Source organism: Rattus norvegicus, chromosome 18 (genome assembly GCF_036323735.1).
Source record: "Rattus norvegicus strain BN/NHsdMcwi chromosome 18, GRCr8, whole genome shotgun sequence".
Classification (NCBI taxonomy): domain Eukaryota; kingdom Metazoa; phylum Chordata; class Mammalia; order Rodentia; family Muridae; genus Rattus; species Rattus norvegicus.
This window is the reverse complement of record NC_086036.1, coordinates 12,507,293-12,521,833: the sequence shown is the minus strand read 5'-3', so window position 1 is coordinate 12,521,833 and position 14,541 is coordinate 12,507,293. Positions and strand designations below refer to the sequence as shown.

At 46.4% G+C, this 14,541-nt stretch overlaps 2 pseudogenes; both read right to left on the bottom strand.

Moving 5' to 3' along the window:
- Positions 1 to 9,977: 9,977 nt before the first annotated feature.
- On the bottom strand, positions 9,978 to 11,237 carry LOC134478828 (elongation factor 2-like; annotated as a pseudogene).
- On the bottom strand, positions 9,978 to 12,533 carry Eef2-ps4 (eukaryotic translation elongation factor 2, pseudogene 4; annotated as a pseudogene).
- Between the last annotated feature and the right edge of the window lie 2,008 nt (positions 12,534 to 14,541).

The window sequence follows — 14,541 nt, the reverse complement described above, 5'->3', positions numbered from 1 at the left end:
AGAAGGTTAAGGAGTGCCCAGCCTTTGAGATAGCCAAGGCATTTTAAAAATAAGCTTGTGTGTGTGTGTGTGTGTGTGTGTGTGTGTGTGTGTGTGTGTGTGTGTCTTTTATTTGCAGATCCAAAGATAGTTCCTGGGGGTGAGGGGGGGGAGGTGAGGTGAGCACATGTGATCTGCCAGGAGCACAAGATGGTGGAGCAAAACCCACCTCAGGAATGTTAAGTTTTATGGAGTTGATAATTATTTATGATACAATAGTTAAACTGTGTACAATCTTTAGCTTAGACAAACCAGGAGATTTGATGACACTGTGAACCTGAGATTGTGAAAAAAAAAAAAAAAAAAAAGAAAGAAAAAAAACCAAACCACTTTCTAGCTGAGGCAAGACTCAGCCCTTATCCACAGGCCTTTAATCCCAAACAATGAGGGTAAAGTGAGTTTGGAGGAAGCGCCCCACCCATGTTGGAAAATGATGTATATTGAGCGACAGACAAAGTGATGAATCAGAGAAAGACTGACAGAATAGGACATGCCCAATTCTCAGGGGGAAAGGGAAGGAAGTTAAGAGAGCAGTGCAAAGGAGGAGGCAGTTTCACTGGGGGAGTTTTCCAGAGACAGGATGAAGAGAGAAGAAGCTACACACTGCTAAAGACAGAATGAGTCGGAGAATAAGGAACAGCCATAAGATGAGAACAAATTGCCAAAATTCATGTGAGGTCACATAGAACAATTCAGGAGAAGACAAGAAAAGCTAGATTAAATCAGTCAGCTTGGAGAGGAGTTTTGAGTCAGACTAGCTGAGTTGACCAGCCAGTACAGAAAGAACAAGAACAAGAAAGGCTGACTAGATTTGATTGTATGGAGGCTAGAAGCTTCCAGGACTGGGTCTAGGTTAGGAGAGGTAGTCAGTAAGCCTTGGAGATGGCAATCACATTGGGCAAGTAAAAATACTGGTCTACATAACAAACTTCAGGACACATAGGGCTACGAAGAGAGAACCTATCTTAAAAAAGAAAAAAAAAAGCACAAAAAAGGAAGACATATTTGGGGAAGCAGGGTCACAAAGGGTAAAAGGATAAATGACAAAATGGCAACTTCGTAGAAAACTAAAAGCTACAATTATAAATTAGTCCATGATTCATTCATAAGAGCTTTTATGATTTTTCCAAACTGCCTCAACAACTATATAAACACCTTCCCACTCGATGTTTGTCTGCTACATGCCCCTCATTCGCCAAGCCTGCCGAGCCAAGTTTAGTTTCCAGGGCCCACATGTGGAAGTAAAGAACTGACTCCAGAGAGAAGAAGTTGTCCTCTGACCGCCACCACTGTTCCTCTGTGTGTGTGTGTGTGTGTGTGTGTGTGTGTGTGTGTGTTGTGCTAGCAGATATGTAACTCAGGTGAATCATGTCTTTCACCTGGGTAAGTGAGTTATCTTTTTGATGGCATATACTACAAGTCAGATTTATCTGATTCACGTTAGATGACTTTTGGCTAGCTGGTAAGATGGGGTTCCCCGGGGCCATCACCTTCTCTCATGCCTCACTACTCTGTATTAAACTCTGCTTATATTCTATACCTAAAAAATGGAAGGCCACAATAAAAACAGAAACCAGTCCAGAGTGTAGTGGAAACCACCTACAGTCCCAGCAAGGTAGAGGACAATGAGTTTGAGGTCAGCCTGGGTGCTATAATGAGCTCTAGGTTAGCTTGAACTATACATAGGGACCCTGTCTCAATTATCAACACAAAACAGTATGCTGATGCTAGTTTAGTCAACTACATAGACCCTGTGTAATATTATTATTCATATATAAGTATGCATATGTCTGTGGTATAACAATTAAACTATGAATGGTGTTTAATTCCTGCTATGGACTTGACAGGATGTAGACTGGATGTATCGTAACCATAGAAACACACATCTAGGTGAAGAATGCTTCCTGAAAGGATTAGTAGAAGAGGGAAGACACACCCTGGCTGTGAGTTACAGCCCAGCATGGGCTTGGGGCTTGCATATTGAAGAGAAAATGAGCTGAGTACAACTCTATTCATCACTGTCTGCTTCCTGACTACATGACTGTGGATGTCCCCAGTGACAGGCTGTGCGCGCTCGTGCGCGCACGCACGCACGCACCCTGTGATCTCTGCTCTAGTCCAGGCATATCAATAGGACCAGAGTGCTTGTTTAGCTGAAGAGGCCCTGAGCTCCATCATTGCATGCACACAAACAACGTCACCCTATCATGTAGGGGTTGTTAGGCGTTGGGCCAAGTGCGTGAACTCTGAGCCTGACTATTTGAAAAGATGAAAGAAGAAACGTAGAATGTGTGTGCGGACACTGAGTCTCTCACAATGTCAGGATATACAGATAGGGCTGAGTGTGTTCTGTTTCTGTGCTGTGTTTCCCTTAACGTATTAACGTTGAAAGTCTGCAGGCATCAATCCCTGAATACACGACACAAAGCACAGTAGAACCGGAAAACCTCATGTCTTTAAGTCACAGTCTGAAGACCTCATCATAGTTGAGCCTCGAGATGTGGATCATCCGCAAAATGCAGATAACTCTGTCCCCGGCAACACAAAAAGTCAGTGTATTGAGAGTGTCTCCAGAATAAAGAATTTATGAATTTTATTATTCCAGTTCACAAATGGAAAACTGAAGTGTATAAATAGACGGGACGCTGTTTATTTATAGTCTGTGCCCCCATAATTAGAAACATTAGAGCAATTGAGAAACGCATGGAAACTGGTAGCAGTTAAATGTTAACGATCTAAACCTGTCAAGAGCAAGTGATATATAGATTTTATGAGATTCTGGGAAGAGTAGAGCTAAGAGCTGCTTTTTAAAAATATGGCTTCTTTCTAGCTTTCTCCTTGAGACAACGAGCAGCTCAGTAGCAAAGAGGAGGCAGGCAGAGGCGTTGAGAATTGACTTCATATACTGAGGATGGCTTAAACTCCTGATCCTCCTGCTTTTATCTGATGGCTGGGATTACTGGTGTGTGGTACCACAGTCACCTCCTTGTCATATTAAAAAAATCACCTCAAATTTCAAATGCCTTGAAACCCAGTTTGTGTTATTCTCAAATGTAGAAGGGAACCAGCAAAAGAAGATTTCATCGTTATCACTGTCACCGTCACACCATCGTCATCATCTGATTACAGTTCTTCCTCCTCCTCCCAGACCCTCCGAAGAAGATATTTTTTTAAATAAATAATAAATTAAAAAAGAAAAGCATGTCAGAACAGTATTCGGGTTAGGCCCCTCTCTGTCCTGTCAGCTTCTTCTGGTCATTTGGTTCTACGTAAACACGAAGGCAGGACACTGAGTAGGCAATGGGGAGGTGTGGTCCACTGAGTGATTGTGGTCCATGGACTCCTGGGTTAGGCTACACCTCCAGTCACCATGGTAGCCTCACACCTCAACTTGCCAGCGTCAGCATCTCGGTGGCTGAGGAGGATCATCCCCTGCCTCGTTAGTATTGCCAGCAGACTCTGAGGGAAGAAACAGCATGTCAGCGGACACTGGACCTCCTTTCTTATTTTGAGGACATAAAAAGAGAAGTGTTAAGCTGAGTGAGGCAGCACTCAGGAGGTAGAGGCAGGAAGATCAGAAGTTGAAGGGCATCTTTGGCTACTCAGTGAGCTCCAGGGCAGGCTCAGCTAAAGGAAGTGTGCCACGCCCCCTCCCCCATTTTAGGGGGTACGTTTCCACCTTCGATGCAAAATACCAAGATAACACATCATCACTGGCTATGAAATTTACGAAAACAACAGTATGCACATATAAAAGCTCGTAGGAAAAGAACTAACATATTCATCCACAAATTCTTCAAGGCACTAGGTAATTAGATCCAGCAGGATTGAAATGTGCTGTAATTGCTTTTTAGTCTGCGTCTAGCTTGAGCACACTGCATTAGCCTCGTCTGCTTCTGGTGACCCTAAAGCGAAGCTGGCTGCCCTGCTGTCATCTGAGCCAGCGGCTTTGGAAATGCCATTGCTGCTGCAGTGAGCACACTTGTGAGCAGAGGCACAATGATGTGCTTGTCATACTCGATGCTATTACGTCTTTATATCTGAGCCTCATCAAAGACCAACTTGCTGAAGTAAAGGGGACAATACACACACACACACACACACACACACACACACACACACAAACCAGCAAATGTTTGAGATGGACACATGCCAAAAGCCCAAAGCTTCAGAGGCTGAGGCAGGGGGATCGGAAGTTTGAGGTTGGACCAAGCTACGAAGTAAATTTGAGGCAAGCCTGAGCTATACATTGAGGCTTCTTCTCTCAAAGGGACAAAAATAAGCCCAGTATAGTGGCACATACATTAATTCCAGCACTGGAGTGCCATGCCCAGCATGGCCCTGGAGGGGACAGAGTGACATGGTTCCTGCTCCTGGGACAGGGCCCTGTTGTGAACCTCCATGAGTGTTGATGGCTGCTGTTGGCATAAGGTACTTTCTATATACACTAGCAGTGGAGGACTCTTTCCGTCCAAGGAATGTCCTCCGGGTTGACTCCATAATTAGAAGTAGGAGTTGAGGGTGTGGTTGCGTCGCCGCAAATGGTAAACACTAGGACCTTCAGGACAGCCCTTAAGGCTGTGGGAAAGAGCTCTAAAAATATGAGATCAAAAATATATAATTTCTCAACTATGCAAAAATATAAGGATGCAATATGGATTATGAATCTAAAGGATCAAAGGCAGCTATACTATGAGCTAGCTTGTCAGAAAGATACAAAGGCAGGGAGATACAAGTGCTGGCAGATTCCTGAGTTCAAGGTCAGCCTAGGGGAGTTTAGGCCCAGGTGTTGAAGAAAAGGCAATTTCAGGGAGGGTCCCACCCAACTAGTTTATCAACTGTGCTTAACAAAAGCAGACAGATCTCTGAATTCTTTTACAATAGTAAGAAAAAAAAGTATGCTTGCTGTCTCCTAGGACTCAAAGGGCTGGGGTCACTGGATGCCTATTCATAAGATAATCATAAGGAAACCTGGTGTAAATGACTGATATGTAAAATAGAAGACTGGGGGCTGGAGAGATGGCTCAGAGGTTAAGAGCACTGACTGTTCTTCCGGAGGTCCTGAGTTCAAATCCCAGCAACCACATGGTGGCTCCCAACCATCTGTAATGGGATCTGATGCCTCTTCTGGTGTGTCTGAAGACAGCAAGTGTACTCATATACACGAAATAAATAAATAAATCTTAAAAAAAAAAGAAGAAGAAGACTGGATCTGTGTGTAGGAGATGAGCTATGTAGATATTTTAAGATAAAAGATAAAAAGAGAGGATTGCCTAGAGAACTCAAGCGCGCGTACACACACACACACACACACACACACACACACTGTCTCAAAAGACCAAAACCAAAACCAAAAGACACAAGAACAAAGAAAGGTGTTTTCCTTGTACATAATATGTACATAATTTTGAAACATGACACAATAAAATAAAATCTCAGAAATGTGTGACCTGAAACCTAATTTGGGCCGAGGGTATATGGCTATAAGCTACAGGGAAAGTCCTGGTCCTCAGCATTGCAACCTTCTAGTAAGAAAAGAAAAGTAGGGCTTGGAAACTTAATTTCCTGGCAGATTGTCAGCCTAGCATGGCTGAGATCCTAGTTCACATTCTTAATAACACACACACATGCACACCCACACATTCACACACACATGCCCACCTGCACGCACACACAAGAGAAAAGTCTGGGCACAGTAGCATATGAATATAGTCTCAGAACTCATGAATAGAAGGCAAATCGAGAATTGAAGGCTTGAGACTGGAGAAAGAACTCGGTTGGCAGAGTGAGGAAATCTTCAAACACTGAGTCCCAGCGCTCTGCTGGAGGAGGCAGGAGTACTGTCCTCGGTCATCCTCAACTACTTAACAAATTCAAGGACAACCTGGCTAAGTTAGAAAGGAGGAAGGAGCTATAAATGTGCCTTCAACACACTTCTCCTTGTTAGTTACAGCTGCTGGCCATGACTCATGAGCTAACAAGCAAAAGATGGTACGGCACACAGTTTCATTATGTGTGTTTCGGAGAATCGTCTGGATTCTACTGACAATTAAGAATAGCAGGCCAAGAATGGTGGCATATGCTGTGAACCCCAGTGCTTGGGAGACAGAGGGAGGCTCTTTGTGAGTTCAAAGCCGATCCAGTCTATACATTGAGTTCCAGGCTAGCCAGTGCTATATAGGAGACGAGACCCCTGTTGAAAGAAAGAAAGAAAGAAAGAAAGAAAGAAAGAAAGAAAGAAAGAAAGAAAAAAGGGAGAAAGAAAGAAAGAAAGAAAAAAGGGAGAAAGAAAGAAAGAAAGGAAGGAGGAAGGAAGGAAGGAAGAAAGAAAGAAAGAAAGAAAGAAAGAAAGAAAGAAAGAAAAACACCAAATGGAACAAAACAAAATTCAGCTAAACAGCAGCACTTGCCACTAAGCCTGACGACCTCAGTTGGATCCCAGGCCTCACACTATAGAAGAACTGACTTTTGGGCTGGAGAGATGGCTCGGTGGTTAAGAGCACTGACTTCTCTTCCAGGAGCCCTGAGTTCAATTCCTAGCAACCACATGGTGGCTCAGAACCATCTGTAATGAGATCTGATGCCCTCTTCTGGTGCGTCTGAAGACAGCGACAGTGTACTCATATATAATAAATAAATACATCTTTAAAAAAGAACTGACTTTTGCAAACTGTCCCCTGGCTTCCAAATGCACGCTGTGGATCTCTCCCCATCATCCAATAAGAAAAAAAAATGTAATTTTTAAGACTCCCCCTCCCCAATAACCAAAATCCAACAAACCAATCCCGAGTTAAGCAATCAAATCCAAAACAACCCGAAATCCACCAGAACCTTGCACACACCTAACAGGTAGTCTACAAAAACTGAATCGCTAGGCTGCTGACAGATATAAGATCTGAGAAATAATATGAAAGTTTTTTAATTTTACTTTATAGATAGGGCCTTACTAAGCCGCTCCCACTGGACTCAGGTGATCTCCCCACCTTGGCTTCTGTCATATATAATGGCTTTTTATATGGCGTGACAGTGCCCATTTCCTGCTTATCTCTGTGCTGTCGCACTGAATGTAGAAAAGGGCAGGAAAAGCAGGTGCTTCTCATCAGCAGATTCGGCATTTCCTTTACTTCAAGGCTCATGGCCCCTCCCTTAAGAAGGACAGGGGGGAAATCAATGCAGTGGGGTAGGGAGGGGCGTTGTTAATGGTTCTGCTGTAGTCAGATCTGTGAGCAGACTCCTCTGCAGACAATCAATACGAGCGTCTTGCAGCAAAGCAGACTGCAGAGCTGGAACCACAGACATCCATCAGAGACAGCAGCCGATATCCTCAGGGCCCTGAGTCGGGGCGTCTCCTCCTGGTGCGGGTTACTGATAACTTGGTTCAGATAAAACAGAAACACATACACACACACACACACACACACACACACACACACACACACACACACACACACGACCCAGCCCTTTTCCTGTTTCTTTAGACCGTGGTTAAAATGGTATTTGGTACGATGCCTGCCTGCTAGGCCTGAAGCTGCATTTAACCCCCTCTACCACGGAAGCCAAATGGTTGGCAGGTGCCTGTAACCCCAGCACTAAGGCGGAGGCGTGAAAATCAAGGTTATCCTGAACTATACATCGAGTTCGAGGCCAAACTGGGCTGAATGAGGCATGTTTCTACCCGAAGCAGGCAAACTATTTTAATTTTATTTTGGTTTTAGGGGTTGAGCCTAGGGCTGCCTCCCTCTAGCTGTACCCTTTGATGTATTTGTTTGAGGCAAGGCCTCATGCTCTACTCCAGACTAACATGAGATTTACCATGTAGGCCAACTCTGGCAAGCATCCTGACTCAGTTTCCAGGGTCTTGGGATGGCAAGTGTGTGTTACTATGTCCGGCTTGGCTTTTCTGTTTGTTCTGTTTAGACTTGGGGTGGGGTGAGGGGCGTGTCTCGTGTAGCAACTTCGAACTTTCACCGTGGCTGACACAGTCCTTGAATTTCTGATCCTTATACCCACACCTCTACCCGCCCTGCCTTACAGGCCACAGCTGACACACCCTTGTTTATATATATATATATATATATATATATATATATATATATATATATATATATATATATATATATATATAGCACTTGAGACACATCCCCAGCCCTGTCTATAATTTTTTATGTACTTCAACCATTTGAGAAAAATTTACAAGTATTATCAACTACTTTTAATATATTTTTTCTTCTTTTTAGCTATTGCGTGGGGAGCAGGGAGAGAACATAGCACACTCACTTGTGGAGGTCAGGGGACAATTTGCAGGAGTTGGTTCTCTCCTTCCTGGGATTCAATCTGTCATCAGACTTAGCAGCCAGTGTCTCAGTTATTTTTTATGAGGTGTTTGCTGTGGGCCACTAAGAGTGCTGACTGTGTTGTATTCTATATATATTCTATATATACAGGTCACTGGCCTCAGCATCAAGCATCTGACAGTGCTACGGTCCCCATTTAAACTAAAATAGCCAGCACAAAGACAGCAGCTGATAGGCCTTGGGTCTGTGGGACAACAGTTTCTAGTTATTGACTACTATGCTTTAGTTTCTGTTCTAAAATACAAAATTTAAGAATGATTTCATACAAGCTCCCAAGCTAAACGCTTTCAGTTTCTCAGATTCCCGTTGTTGCTATTGCTGGGAACTTCTTTTCCTGATACTGTTCTCACATCCTCTCTGTCCATTCAGATCCCCAAGAGCCACCACTTCTCAAGCAGTGGCCTTGAACCCGACCTCCGCTGACCTACTGTTTACTAGCTCCAGGTAGCTGCCTGACTCCATCCAGGCTCAGTTTATTCTGAGGGAATTTCGAAATTCAGGTAGAGAGATTTCAAAAGACAGAGAAGGCCGAAAACATTTCTCTTGCGTTAGCTATGACGTGCAAACTTCAAAAGCCTCGTGTGACACATGTGCTTCATTGTGGACTGAGGGGTGGGCTAAGGCATTTGACAGCGAGGGAAAGACCGAAGACCTAGAGAACGTGAGGGGAAGAGTTAAAGATGGCCATGCTGGCGAACCTCTGTAATCTCAGCCCTCGGCAGGCTGGGTGCAGGAGTCTCCCAGCTGAAGGCTGCCCGGTCTGCATCCGCAGTTCCAGGATCATCAGGGAAGTAGGGGCCAGGGTTAGAAACAGGGCAAGCACCACCAAGTGTTTGGAGAGACAGCTACTTCAAAAAGCCCAGCAGATGTCCAAACCTCCCAAGTGTCATAGTGGGGATCCTGGGCTTGGCTTCCTCCCTGCTGTGACACTTAGCACCCGTGTGAGCCAGGGCATCTTATTTAGTTCTCCAGAGGTGTCTTATCCATGAACACGGTCAGTCATGGTACTTACCTTGGTACTTGGAAAATGGAGGAAAGAGGACTTTCATGAGTGAGACCAGCCTGGGCTATACAGTAAGTCGCAGGTCCCCTTGAGACCCATGTGAGACCCTATATAACATGTATATATGCATTGTGTGTGTTTATCTAATAGTATACGTGCATATATACACATGTAAATGTATATGTGCATGCATATATATATAATGTATAATGTATATATATGTATGGACCATGATGTTGATTGGTTGGTAGAGTACTTGCATATAAAGCACACACAAACTGGAAGTGATTAGAAAATGCTTGCATTCCCAGTTCTCAGGAAGAGTTTGGAGGACCAGAAGCTGAAGGATGAGCGAAAGAGATCGTTCACCAGTTAAGAGCAGTAGCTGTTCTTCCAGAGATCTAGAGTTCAAGCCTCAGCACTCACAGGGTGGCTCACAACCATCTGTAACTCCAGTTCCTGGGGAACCCATTCTCTTTTCTGGCTTCTGAGGTCATGAGGCATACACACGGTGCTCAGACATTCATGTAGGTAAAACATCCATACATGTAAAATTAAAAATCATCAGACGTTAAACACCATTTTCTTTTCAACCACAGAAGAGTTTATTACTCCAATGATTCGCACAGCTGGGTTGCTGACTTCTTGGAGGCACTCACCCCACTTCCCCCTCTGGGGGAGTTCCACTTGGCTATGGACCCCATAAACCTCTGAGTGCATTTATTTAGACTTTTGGACATCTGCTATTTCCCTCTGAAAATGCTAACTGCCGTTTCCTGCTCACCCCACGGCCTGCCAGTCCAGCCTGCAGAGGGCCATTCACCCTGGCTTGTAATTCCGAAATAAATAGAATTGGTAGCAAGGGAGTGCTGAGTGGTGTCAGGGTGGCCCCAGCAGCCTCCAGAGGGGCACTGTGGGGACAGTCTCAAGGTGTCTTCTGATGGACAGGCACTGTGCAGTGTGTGGCAGTACCAGGCTGCCTATAGTTTGTCCAGGAAGTTGTCCAGGGCTGGGATGCCCTCCTTCAGACCTTTGCCCTTGCAGGTCTCAGCTACGATTGGCTGGGGTGGCTGCTGTTGTCAAAGGGGTCCCCAGGCAGGATCTGCCAGTGGTCAAACACACACCGGGTGAAAGCCTGTCCACCAGTGTTGGATAGAAGGTCAGTGGTGAAGCCAAAGGACTCAGTGACAGGCAGGTAGGCCTTGACCACGAACATGGGGGGTCCCTAACACCTGGGACTCCTCAAAGACGTGGCCAGGCTTCCTGTTCAGAACACCGTAGATGCCACCCGCCACTTGCTCAGGACACTGAATTTCCACCAGGTAGATAGGTTCCATGAGGTGGGGCTGTGCGGTCAGCACACTGGCATAGAGGCAGCGGCATGGTGTGGGAATGATGTGGCCACCTCCCCGGTGGATGGCATCAGCATACAGGGTCACATCATGGACATCAAATCACACACCACGCATATTCTCCTCACAAAGAGCACCCTCTTTAGTGACCCACTGGAATCCAGCCACCACACTGTCCTTGATCTCATTCAGGTACTGGACGCCCTTGGGGTGATGTCGGTGAGAATGTTGGGACCGGTGCTGTCAGGTCCAAAGCACCAGATCTTGCAGGCTTCAGCAACATCCCACTCATGCTTTTTGACCAGGTAGTGGGCACATGCCTTGAACTCCTGGCCGGCAGATACCTTACCCTTATCGATGTCCTCTGCCAGGCCATCAGGGAAGGGCCTGGCCTTCACGTACAGCCGGTTGTGCTTGTTGGGTGACTTGGACAGACACAGCACGTTGGACTCCTCACTGACTGTCTCGGTAGGACACGACAGGGTCAGATTTCTTTCTTTTTCTTTTTTTTTTTTTTTTCTCTTTTTTCTTTTTTTCGGAGCTGGTGACCGAACCTAGGGCCTTGCGCTTGCTAGGCAAGCACTCTACCACTGAGCTAAATCCCCCCAACCCCTAGGGGTCGCAGCTCTTAATACCCATGGAGGCCTCGCCATCAGGTGGCCCCTCGTACAGCAGCTCACAACGGTACTTCTGTGCAGTGACCGGGGACGGCAGGTGGGTGGTGATCTGCAGCAGGGCGTCCCCTGCGGGCCTTGTCCTCGCTCTCCAGCTTGATGTCCAGCTTCTCGATCAGCTTGGCTGGCTCCTCCTTCCTGAAGTTCATGATGGCGTCAAACACCTGTGCACAGAGGGAAGTGGGTGAACGCGGGCAGGCAGCGCATGCGCGCTGCTTCCCAAGGGCGGGACCCAAGCTTACCCACCTTGAAGATGGGGTCCAAGATGAGCTGGCAGAAGGTGCGGGGAAGTTTCTTCCCATCTGGGCTATTGGCTGACTTGATGAACTTGCCGTTGGCCGGGTCAAAGTACTGGTCTCCCCACAGCTTCTTCATCATGTCTTCTACCTTCTTGGCCCGCTCAGCTGTACCCAGCTACCCCTCATCCTTGGCTGCAAACCTGGTCACATACATCTCTGCAAACTGCTTCAGAGCGAGGGCCTAGCCAAGCAGGCCAGAACCAAAGCCTACGGTGCCCAGGACAGGATCGATCATGATATTGCCCATGGGCCCACTCTCGCCCTCGCCGTAGGTGGAGATGATGACATTGACGTTCTCCACGATGCGCTGCTTCTGGTAGAGCTCCTGGGGCTCCAGCTGCAGCTCCAGCAGGGCCCGGTCCATCTTGTTCATCATCAGCACGGGCTTGATGCGCTCAGCAATGGCCTGTCGCAGCCCTGTCTCCGTCTGCACACAGACACCAGACACACAGACCACCACCACCAGCGCTCCATCGGTGACACGCAGAGCAGCGGTCACCTCTGAGGAGAAGTCCACGTGACCTGGAGAGTCGATGAGGAAGCCCGAGCCATCCTTGCTCTGCTTAATGAAGTTCAGGTCATTCTCGGAGAGCTCATAGAACGCAATGCAGCGCTCCTGCTCATCCTTGCGAGTGTCAGTGAAGGGTGTCTCCCCGGCTCGGACCAGAGGCGATGATGCCGGCCTTGCACACAAGGGAGTCGGTCAGCGTGGACTTACTGTGGTCCACGTGAGCGATGACTGACATGTTCCGGATGTTGGCTTTCTTGTCCATGATGTCATGGATCTGATGATCTACTGTGAAGTTCACCATGATGGCGGATGACGTCGGAGTCTCAGACACAGAGGCAAACAGGGAAGCGCGCTGACAATGGCGGTAGCTGTGGCGGAAGAGTAAACACTATTTTTAGCTATACCATAAATTGGAAGCCAGCCTGGCTATATGAGATCTGTCTGTCCGTCTGTCTGTCTGTCTGTCTGTCCGTCCACCTATCCAACTCTCTATCATCATCTATCATAACTCTTATTGTCTTAGGTCCCAGGATACAGACTCTGAGATAGGAATCTGGATACAGGCTAGTTATTGGACTGTATTCTTGGGGTCTACTCCTGTGACTAAGAGAAGGAAGCTGGAGGAAAAGGACAGGCCATATGACACAATTGTCTCAGAGGCTTCCTACAGTTCAAAGCTAAGGGAGAAACAGGACTGATTTGGTCACTGTCCTTTTTACCTGCCCTTCCCTCATACCTCTGTCCAACATAAGGAAATTGGGTGGAAGTTCCCCTAATAATTCAGATAAGACATGCTGGAGTGGTCTTGGTTAGTGATCTGCTAGCAGCTGTCACTCAGAACAGTAGGCGGGCTAGAAGAGTTGGGGTGGGCGTGGCTAACTCCTGTGATCTCAGTGTACAAGATGATGGGCCAGGATTGTGCATTTGAGCCCAGCCTGATAAGACGACTGTGTGTGTGTGTGTGTGTGTGTGTGTGTGTGTGTGTGTGTGTGTGTGTGTGTGTGTGGAGAGAGAGAGAGAGAGAGAGAGAGAGAGAGAGGAGAGAGAGAGAGAGAGAAGAGAGAGAGAGAGAGAGAGAGAGAGAGAGAGAGAGAGAGAGAGAGATTGAGCACTGGTTGTAGGTAGACCTGGGTCGTGCATGGTAGCATCCAGTGGACAGATGTTCATAAATGACCATGGTTATATGTGATCCAGTAAGTTCAGTGATTTGCACTTTGCACTGTTGTCTTTCCCAGTTCCAGTTCCAGCTCCTCCCAGTCAAGTGTGAAAAAAACAGATCTCCTCCTTGCATGTCAGTACTTTATGTATTAGAATTCTTTAGAGCAACAGAACTTACAGAATGAGTCTCTCTCTATATATGGATAGGGGGTTTAATATAAAGACTTACAGGCTGAATTACAGCCAATCCAACAGTGGCTGACTGTGAATGGGATGCCCAAGGATCTAGGAGTTTCTCAGTCCCACAAGGCTGGATGTCTCAGCTGTTCTGGACGTGTTGGAATCCCAAAGAACTAGGCTCCAATGTCAGTGAAGTGATGGATGTGCTAGTAAGGCGAGGGCAAGCAGACAGGGGCCAGCTTCCTTCTTCTATGTCTTATACAGGCTTCCAGCAGAAGGTGTGTCCCAGATTAAAGCTGGCTTCCTGCCTTATCAAGGATGTGTCTTCCCAATGTGTCTTCCCATCTCAGGATCTGGATCAAGGGCATGCATCTTCCTACCTCGAAGGTCCAGACTGGAAGTGGAACCACCCACTTCACATCAACCAAACAAACAAACTCATCTCTCACAGGCGTGCCCTCCATTTTGGGGTTTTAGTACCAGTTGTAGTCAAGTTGATAACCAAGAACAACCATCACATCATAGAAAAAGATGTCTGATCAGCAAGTTGGAAAACAGGACTCAGTTTTGGTGTACACTTGTCATCCCAGCATTCAGGAAACTGAAGCAAGATCACCCTGGTTTATCCTAGACTGTACTTGGAACGTCAAAGGGTGTTATACCATCGAGTAGAAAGGAGCTAAAGGCAAAGGGAACTTATTTTTTCTGTATTTGTATCTTTCTTACAATGATGACCCATGGTTCATTTTACATTAGGTAGAGGTCAGTAGAATTAATAAAAAGGGATTAAAAAAGCATGACGCCAAGTAAATCCAGGGAGATTTTGGCCTGGAAAGATGCTCAGTGGTTAAGAGCACACACTGCCCTTACAGAGGACCCGTCTGACTCCCAGTCCTGAGGTGTCTATTCATAGTCACCTATAATAGCTCGAAGGATTCGATGGCTTCTGTGGGTTCTCCTCAACACACGTG